This window comes from Lactuca virosa, chromosome 9 (assembly GCF_052849685.1).
Source record: "Lactuca virosa cultivar CGN04683 chromosome 9, Lactuca_virosa_CGN04683_v6, whole genome shotgun sequence".
Lineage (NCBI taxonomy): Eukaryota > Viridiplantae > Streptophyta > Magnoliopsida > Asterales > Asteraceae > Lactuca > Lactuca virosa.
The window spans coordinates 214562363-214573185 of NC_136434.1; the positions used below are offsets into that span (position 1 = coordinate 214562363).

Below are 10823 nucleotides of genomic sequence, written 5' to 3' on the forward strand. Positions count from 1 at the left end.
AGCTGGGCTTTCGGAATTTTCATGCTCCCGCTTGAGGGGGAGTAAAGGAATCTAGATTATTCCAGTGGACGGATAATCACAGATATATTATATTAATCTCTTTGTATTTATCTAGTTTTTTGTTTTGTTATCTTTTGCTGAATCTCAGGATATATATATATATATATATATATATATATATATATATATATATATATATATATATCCTATTTTTCCTTGTATTCAGAGGATTTTATTACGTATTGAATAAAAAAACAAAACAGTGCATGAACTCACAGTTAGATCTTTTATATGTCATGCCACCATATATAGACAGAGACACATCATGCTACGTAAGTTGTTAACTTAGTTGACCGGTCAAATAGTCAAATTAAAAAATTAGTGACTAAATTATAAAAATAATAATAACAGTCAAAATTGAATTTTTATGAAAATATAGTGACTTTTTGTGCAATTTACCTATAAAAAACAAATTGTACAAAAAGAAGTAAAATGAACAAATAAGAACGGATTTAAGCCTTCTGTTACCAAATTGAATTCCCAATAATCTCACTTGAAAATAAGAACCCCGATTCCCAGTCTTATTTTGTTGTACCCTCAGTCTTATCTTTTTTTTTAGCTTATAGCGTATTAACTTATAGTGGTGTGAGAAAACAACTTTTGCAAAAGTGTTTGGATTAGAACTAAGCTATAAGCTTTAATCAAGCGGGAAAGATTTTCAAATGTAGTTTATTTAGCTTCTCCCCACCACAATAATTTTAATGTTTTATATTCAAACACTTAAACTTAGCTTATAGCGGTGTGGATAAGCAATAAACTGTATGCTCTCTCTTTTTTTTCCTATCCAAACACCCTCTTAATTATGATGCGTCTCTGATGAGCGAAAGTAATGGAGCATTAGTGAAAGATCAATTTCGTTTTCCGAAAGGTTTCTTAAATGTCGAGTTTCTCGTCTGCGACAATCCAATCACTGTTACGGCCGCAATGGTTTTCATTCGTATCGTATTGTTTTAAATCGATCATCACAACACTTCCATTGTGTTTTCATCGCCCGTAGAGAAGAATCAGAGTGGTGATGGTCACGAGGGGGAAAGGAGAATGGGTGGGGCTACGACGAGGCAACGATGTGTGTGATCTTGAACCCACCTCTCCTTTCTTCTCCGTTAGTGGGAATCTCATTCGAGACATTGGTGATGGCCGTAGTGAAGGGAGGGGGAAGCAAGGTTTTTGGAGAGAAGCGGCTGTGAAGGGAGTGGCGACAAATTAAATAAGCTACTTGACGCTTATTGCATATTTCCATTAAAAATTATATTACATTGCCCTGTAGAAGCAAGTAAGTTGCCCAATTTCCATTCTTTTTCTTCCCTTTAAGCTAATAATCTTATCCTGTTCTTTGACCTAGCAAGTGGCTTTTGTTTCTCCACCTATTCCCATAGACTTTTTGTAGAAACCGACAACGTTCACATAACCAGTGCTAGAACCATATCTTCTTAACTTATACTGTCAAGGTTGTTCAATTCATCTCATCAAAGTTTCTTTTCAATTTCACTACAAAAAAGGTTTTATATTAATATAGGATCCTTCGATCATAACTTCAATGGCATCTTCTTCAACTAATTCATCCATTCCTAGGAGCTTTAAATGTGATGTGTTTCTGAGTTTTAAGGTGAAGACACTCGCACCAACTTCACCGATCATCTTTATTCTGCTCTTCAATTGAAAAGCATTCACACTTATAAGGACGATGAGAGAATTAAGAAAGGGAAAAGGATCAATGATGAGCTCATCAGATCCATTGAAGACTCAAGATTCTACATTATTGTTTTCTTAAAGAACTATGCATCTTCGTCTTGGTGTTTGGATGAGCTTGTGAAGATAATAGAGTGTCACAAGCAGAGCGGACATATTTCTTACCCTGTCTTCTATAATGTGGTACCCTCTGAAGTCCGCAATCGAAGTGGGGCAATTGGAGAAGCGTTTTCCAAACATGAAAAGGAAGAGGCTGCTGGAAAATGGAGAGAAGCTATGAAAGAAGCAGCCGATCTAGCCGGGTGGGAACTGAAGAAAACTGATGATGGGTAATTCCTTCATCGTATCTCTGTAATATTTTTTATTGTGTTTTTTTCCTCTAAACTACATTTTAAACGATTATCCATGGCCTCTCATGTTGCACTGTGAAATTAACTCAAACTTTAGTCTTATTGAAAAAAGTAAACATGAAACATGATTATATGACTGTTATTACTTCATATATGTTATAAATCTGAAAGTTAACGTTCATGTCAGATACTGATTAAGTTAATTGAGTGTTATTTAAAGCACATGCATGAAGCTAAGTTCATCAAAATAATCGTGGAAGAGGTTTCACTATAGTTACGTTCCGTCAATTTCCGCATTGATGAAAAGTTAGTAGGCATGGAGACCCAGATCAATGATATTGTATCATGTTTAGAAACTGCTTCTGATGATGTTTGCATGATCGAGATCTGGGGGATAGGAGGTGGTGGGAAGACAACTTTGGACAGAGCCATTTTTGATTAAATATCCTTTCAAGGGAAAAGTTTTGTTGAGAATGTCAGATAAGTTTCAAGCAAGCCTTTGTCCGGTTTAAAGTCGTTGCAAAAGCAAGTTCTTTCATACATCTTACACGATCAAGGCATCAACATAAGCAGTGTTTCCAAAGGGAAAAACATGATGTGGAGGATGATGCGTGCTAGAAAGGTTATTCTTGTTCTAGATGATGTGGATCGTATGGACCAGCTTGAGGCGTTGGCTGGTGAGCGTAATTGGTTTAAATCAGGAAGTACAATTTGTTGGTAATCAGCCCTTCCTTTAACCCACCTGCAACTATCGACTCTCATGTGATTTACACAACAACCATGAAATATGGACTTCTTCTCACTGCTATATTACTTTCAAAAGAAAAACTGATTACATTCTAAAACAAGTGACAACCTAACCTATTTATTGACTATTGTACCTATAAAATAAGTACACATCCTACCAGAAACGTTAGTATACATGTGACTGAATAATCTCCATAATACCTGGTCTATTCCCATGCAAATCGGTCAAGGAAATGACCCATTCCTTCTTATTCGACTCAATCTTCAGCATCAAGATTATACCCAACAATAACCCCCCTAATCTTGATACTCATGACCTTTCTTTTCATGCTATAATCTTGCTTAGTCTTCTTGATGTCTCATGACTCTTGCTTATAGCATTTTGTTTCATGTTTGCTACTTTCTACAAACCCTAAACTCTCTTCTCGATAGGATTGTCTTGCCTGCTACTTGCTCCAGACTATGCGACAACCCTTCTTGCTTGGGTCTTACTTCTTTTCTTTCTTCCTCGATCACTTTTGATCGCTCCTACGGCATGCTTCTTCTTTCTTTCTTGCTGACATACAACACCCTTCTACTCCTGCTACTTTCTTTTGATCAACAGGAGTAACCAACCTTGCTACTTGCTTAGTTGCTTTCATTCTTTATTTTGATCACCAAATTAATGTGATCGGACCTGCTGCTTGCATTCTTGCTGCTTACTTTCTTCCTCTCTACCTGCTTGCTATCTTCGGGATCACACCATCACAGCCGGACTGTCAACACCACTGTGAGCCATTAACTCCACAGCAGAGCCGGAACACACCACAGCCAAGAACCACCCTGATTTGATCCTCCTTTCTGTTGTATTTGGTGTCTAAGCCCATAACTATAACTGGGATGTACTTGACCCGATTGTAGCATGATCCTTTTGGGTTGCCTTCACCGGTGCAATTTGATAGGATGGACTTTTGAGAATAAGGTTATTTATGGTTTATTAATATATTACAAGTATAATATATTAATATAAAATCATATTATTTAATTATTATTGATCAAAAATTAATTTGGAATTAATTTTGTGGTCAAAAGAGACTAATTAAATATATGGGGATTAATTGTGTAAATCAATGATTCTTATAGTGTGGGCTAATGATCCATGATTATTTAGATGGGCTAAACCAATGAGATAATCCATGGAGGTTAACCCATGGAGCTAAGTAATATGAAAGGTCATTAGGGTTTACAAAGTGTAACCCTAGCATTTGCTACACTACAAATAAACCCCCTTAGAGCCAAAATCGGTTACATGAGTGGCTACATTCATTCTAAGAGAGTGAAGTTGATTTTGTGCTAAGTAACCTATTCTCTCAAGCCTCCTCTTTCATATTGGTGTTTGTGAACCATTAGAGGCATCACACTTGAGGTGCTCAAGCTTTCAAAGGTCAAGAACTACAAGTCCTTCTAAGAGGTAAGCCATCTAACTAGTTGTATTGTTCATTTGGCAATTTGTATGCTAGTTAGGACAATGCTTTGGAAAATAAAAATATGCATGTATAATTAGAGAAAAAATAGATCCAAAGCATTTAGGGTTGCATGTGCACCATAGGAGTGTTATAGTGCTCAAAACCCAACAGTGGTATCGGAGCCTAGGATTGTTTTCTATTATATTTGATGCTTATTTTTTTCAAAGTTGAAAAAAATCGATTTTATGCATTCTGACTGGTGAACTCGCCGAGTCCACTGGCTGACTCGACGAGTCCACTCAGAAACTGACCAACTCGACGAGTCCAGTTCATGAACTCGCCGAGTTGGTGCTCCTGTGTGCAGAATTTCGAGTTATTGGCCAAAATTGGATTAGGATCATCACCCCAAACTGTTTTTTGAACCATGAAATATGTTTTTTGATATGGTAATGATCATGCTTATCCAATTAAAAGATAATTGTCAGAATTTCAATATTTGTATTAGTTTATATGATTAGGCTAATTTCTTGAAGATTGTTGATATGCATTATCTTGTTCTTATGAGTTTAACTAGATTATGGATGAATTATTTGATTATTGTGTTAAATAAAATAATGATCTAAATGCCTTTAATTGACTCCATAACTTGTCTTCAAGTTATGGAAAATGAAAAGTCTCATACATTAAAATGACATTAAACTCATAAGTTATGGAATTGAAAGGACAATTGCCAAATATTAAGATAATAGGTTAATTATTTGTATTATTTGATATGAATTCCCTTACTATATGAGTTAGATTAGATCAATAGAATATTATATGATAATTTTCCTTGTTAGAATTGATCTAAATGTTCTTTAATGGGTTCCATAACTTGTCCTCAAGTTATGGAACATGAAAAGTCTTATCATAAATGTTTTAATGAACTCCATAATTTGTCCTCAAGTTATGGAAAATCAAGAGTCTATTCATAAAAATAACATTAAACTCATAAGTTATAGAATTGAAGAGTTTTGACAAGTTTCAAAACTTGCCCTCATGTTTTGGAATTTGTAAAGTCTCACTAATGAAACTTTAATTCCAAATTCTAGAGTTTTAAAAGTTAAAATTCAACCCTTATACTTTATAATATTATAAGTTTAATAATATATATATATATATATATATATATATATATATATATATATATATATATATATATATATATATGTATAAGAGGGAGGAGAGAGGAGGCACCAAAAACGGCTGGAAACCCTAAAGGAAGTGTTCACCACGTTTTTGGGGCTTAAGGGTCCTTTATATACATGTAGGCTATTAGGGTTTACAACTAGGAAACCCTAATCTGGCTGCTTAGGCCCTAAGCAGCCCATGGACTCCTTTAACATATCCCTTGGACGATTTCTAATGGGCTTCCCATAGAATTCGTCCAACCTATATATTATTAGGTGATCCATAGCCCAATTGTAATTATCTTATAATTAAAATCCAGTCCCCTAAGTTTAATTAATCTCTTTTAGCCACAAAATTAATTCTCAATTAATTATTGACTAATATCAATTAAACATTATGATTTCTCCTTTAATATATTATTCTTATAATATATTAATAAATCATAATTAAACCTTTCTCTCCTTAATTTATCCTACATATTGTTATGGTGAAGGCAACCCAAAAGGACCATGCTCATAATCGGGTCAAGTACATACCAAAATAGTTATGGACTTAGACACTAATCCAACAGTCTCCTACTTGGATAAGTCTAATGACTATTTTGCATAACTTCAGAACCTGATCAGCAATCGTAGCTTTCAAAAGTCGCTGTCAACTCTGATCTTATCAGATACGCGTGTCCTTTAGATAAGGGATTATATATTCCTCCATTCTACAAGATATCGTATAGATATGAGACATGGATTTAAATCATTCTCTCTGTCTATGTATTGTTTCCCGACATCTGATTTATGACGACTGACAACAGACTACAATTGAACACATCAACTTAGTCCCGACTTGGCCAAGCGCTTAGGGTCATCACTAAATCATCAAGGGGCCCACAGATATCGCTTTCATCCCACTTTGGGTAAAAGGAATGGATAAACTTCGACTCAAATGCTTGCTTGCACCTACTAATCGGATCACACACAATAATAAGTTTTATAACACCAAGTTACTGGTGCGTTTACTTATCATCAATATGCAACCGATCAGCAAGTAACAACTCACACGTCTTGGTTTCAAGAATATACAATGTTATCATCTCACTAATCACCCGTGATAAATCCATGAAGTGATTCAAGTGAGCGTGGGTTTAATCCAATACTTTAATCTTATCAAAGCACTCATGAACTCTGCAGCAAACTTGTGCTATGTCTAAATACTTAGACAATCTACAGACAGATTCATGACAGTCTTCCTTCATACCTACTTCCAACGTATGACCGACTGTGGAGGTTCGAATAACCCAGTTATTCTGGAAGTCAAAACATGCAAAATGAAACACAACGATAATACTTAATCCTATATGGCCCCAAAACTTTTGAGCGTAAATAAAAACACTTTTATTTAAACACCATATTGATTACTCATTATTCATTGCTTACTGTTTCAGAAAATCAACTTATTACTTGAATTATAACCACAATTGTCCCATGCTCCAAGCATGCACACTTTGGTTTCCTATGGTCCATACTTTGTGAAATAGATCAATTGAAAAACTTTTCCAATGAAGTTCATTTCACAATCCCCAATCCTTATTATTAGTATAAGAATACCAAATTCTTGCCACTTTTAGAATATGTCAGATTCTAACATTTTATGCAATGATTCTTTCGTAATGTCACAGCACGAAAGTCACCAAGACCCGGCTAATGAAATTACAAGGTATTCTTATCGGAAATTGTTACAAGACAATTCCATAGACGTGAAGTCTCACATTCAAAGTACATTCCTTTAAACATTCTTCTCGCATAAAAGTTTCTAATCTAGACATATTTCTTAATATCCAACTCCCACTAATGGAAACATTTCCATATTTGCTATATGACAACTCATTCTTAATAGAATCTTATCTATTCATAATAATGTCAATATAGTCCATCCAGTACTATACTTCCAACTACTCACAAGCGACAAATCCTCAGTGAACCTCAGATCGTCCTTTGATAGTTGTTTAATTATTTTAGTCAAAACCGATTCTAGTCCTTTTTCCCTCTTAATGCCCTAGGCATTTGGAAAATTTTAGAATGCCCTAGGCATTTGGAAAATTTTAGAATGGTCAAATATTATAGCATATGCAATCGATCCTATACCCGAAGCGTATTGGACACGATGCATGATGTCTCACATAAAGACGTGATACTTTATCAGCCTTCTGCCATAATATTGTATGTGCCCTGTTCCCATAATTCGAACTATGAAGAGGGATGTCGTAATCATAATCAAATTTTGAGAATGCACTATGTATTCTTGACTAAATTTATTAACATTTCTCGATCTAAGCTTTTAGATTTTAAAACGAAGTATAATATTCTCTCCCTTAATTATAGCAAAACAACTTTTCAACCCTTGCGACTTTGCAAAGTATAACTCTTGTTTTCTATAATTAATATCGCTAACTTGCAATACTTACCATAATAATCATGCTCCCACTATCATGATGATTATTTTCTTACCAGCATAACACTTATGCTCCCACTAGCTTTGACAGGTATTCAGAAAACAGCTGAACTTCCAGAGAACAATGCTTATTGAATTCCTTAAGTTCATATTTCTAATACTTGATGCTTTGATAAGCCTTTATCTAAGCTTCTTAAACTCATACACCTTTGCCTTAGAAAGCTCATATGTGTGTCTAGACAAATTCAGAACTTATGTTACTAAGTCCCAAATGTTCAGACTAATTGCCAAATCTCACAATTCGAACTATGAAGAGGGATGCCGTAATCATAATCGAATTTGAGAATACAATTTTCACAATTGCTATCTTCTTAAAATCTCTCTTAGTGAAAGCATTTCCTCACAATCATTTTCATGAAGGAGGGAAACCTCATGACACTTAGATTTTAAAGTGTATGTGTTCCTATCCATGTGAATTTGTCAAAACCAAAGTTTGCGACAAATCCAAAAACATATGGACTGAACTTTCTCAATCTTGATTTCTTGTCTCATGGTACACGAGTGCCCACCATGTCTTCCAAGTAGTTTAGCAACTTATCCTTACATATCAATGTACTTTCCATTGATCAAGATGCTTTGTTTTTATGCATACAGATGAGAACTCATAGACCTCAGAAGCATAACTAACTTAACTGGAATAGCGCAGAAAACAAAATTTTCATCCACGATAGGTTACAAACCTCAAGTCGTGCGCTAGTGATGATCAATTAGGTTTATTCTCGATTTATTCTTGAACCTTTTCAAGACCATTAAGACTCCTACTGACTCCTTGACATATAAGATTCTCTTGTCAAGAAACATTCCTTGACAAAACAAATATTCAAGAGTCAGTGTAGTTTTTATCAAGACTATCACTTCACATAATTGGTTCTAGTTGGTCTTTGTCTTATCCAAGACATCACAACTTACCAATCTCAAATGTGCAGGAATAAGAAGACTTTTTTTTCAATTCCACATTTGTTGAATGTTATAAACCTACTAAAAACTTGTCACTCAATTCACAATCTTGGAATATAACTCTAAGACTTGATATTGGAACGAAGTATGATTGACTTCTTGATTTTAACCATTTCTACAATTCTTGATTCCTCTTCTTAGACATACAAATGCACTAAGACTCACTTGGAGGATCAATTGAGATATGGTTCTTAATCATTAAGACTTATCATAAAACACAATAAAAGGTACTCTCCCTTCTTCTTAGAATAGAGAAACTTTTATCTTTCTGCCTACTTGATTCTTCTTATTCGTTCTGCTATTGATTGAAACTCTTTCAATCAACTCAGAATTATACTCAATCTTATAAGTATAACCATATTTACTAAACTTTAGTAAATCATGACGAATATCTTTATCACTCTTGTGATGGACTTGATCAACGCACAACCTAGTGTACTTGATCTCTTAGTCCTTCTCTTGACACTTTGTCAAAAATAGTCTAATTTCCAAATATGAAGTTTCTCATTCATCATGCAACCTAGTTGTATGATTCCAAGTTTCTGTCCAATTGAAACTTGGGCGATGAGAATCTTCCCTTATTTGGCAAATTCTCGACATTTCCACAAATAACATAATAAAGAATCCATTATTGCTGACAATAGAAACAATCAAACATCAATTTTTCATACACACCATTGCAAGGATAAATAAATAAGACAAAATCAAAATTTATTTTATTGCGGAAAAATTTGTCCTTACAATGCAATTCAACTGAAAAACTATGCTATTTCATATTTCTTATCATTCTATCCTAACTCTAAAGTAGCAGCTCAAAAATCTGATCCTCGAGTCCATGCGATCGAAATCCATTTCTTCATGATCAGATTCACCACGCTTCTTCCTTAAGCTTCCTTTCTTTTCTTCGATCCTGCAAAAACATCAAAATGTAATCTTATCACATCATGTATTAAGAATCAAAGAATAGGAACTTATAGAGTTAGTTAACAGATTTTACCTAAAGTAGAGCCATACGTCTTGACTCTCCCATCTCTTAGATCTCTCAGGTAAACAGGGCAGCTTCGTCTCCAATGCCCTTTCTCTTGGCAATAAAAGCAAATGGACTCCTTTGGAATGGCTCAAGGAACTATCTCAGAATTTACCTTTTCTGGATCTCCAATGTCACCATTTTCGATGTCGATTGAAGTTTGGGCGTTTGATTCACCAGACAAATTTGCTTGACCAGGTTGCCAAATCATCGTTGATTCAGTAGCTATAAGCAAATAGGTGAGATCAATGAGGGCCACGTCGTGGTCCATCATATAGTACTCTCTAACGAACTCACTATATGATTCAGGAAGCGACTGAAGAACCCAGTCAACAGCCAACATCTCTGAGATATTGACACCCAACATCCTTAACCTATCAATGCGTGACTTCATCTCTAAGACGTGTGCACACACAGGTTTCCCATCTTCTTGTTTACTTGCCAAAAGGGCTTGAGTGAGCTTGAACTTTTCAGGCCTTTGAACTTGTGGGTCAGGGAGAACAATTGGAGGAGGTGGAGGAAGTGAAGCATGACTCTCATTTCCTTGATCGTATCTTGGAATGCCATATTCATTTGGAAAGCTTGTTTCAATGGATTTAGGAAGACCATTGTTAGATTCAGACATCTACAAAATGGGAGAAATTCAAGTCAAATTGATTAGAATCCTTGATGTAACACCCAAATGAAACATCAAGGCTAGGATCCAACACAATATTCTACAACCTAGAAGAGGGATGCCGTAATCTAGTTGCAGAATATTTGAAGGTAGGTAAATGACGATTTACCAATTCCCACCATGAAAAACGAAAAAGAAATTTATGTTTTAAATGAATTGAAACTCCTAGATCTTTTGAGATTCATTGAACTTTTCAA

The 10823-nt window shown here is 34.9% G+C and overlaps 1 pseudogene; it reads left to right on the plus strand.

Moving 5' to 3' along the window:
- The first annotated feature begins 1597 nt into the window (after nucleotides 1-1597).
- Nucleotides 1598-2082, plus strand: LOC145140278 (toll/interleukin-1 receptor-like protein pseudogene; annotated as a pseudogene).
- The last annotated feature ends 8741 nt before the right edge of the window (nucleotides 2083-10823 follow it).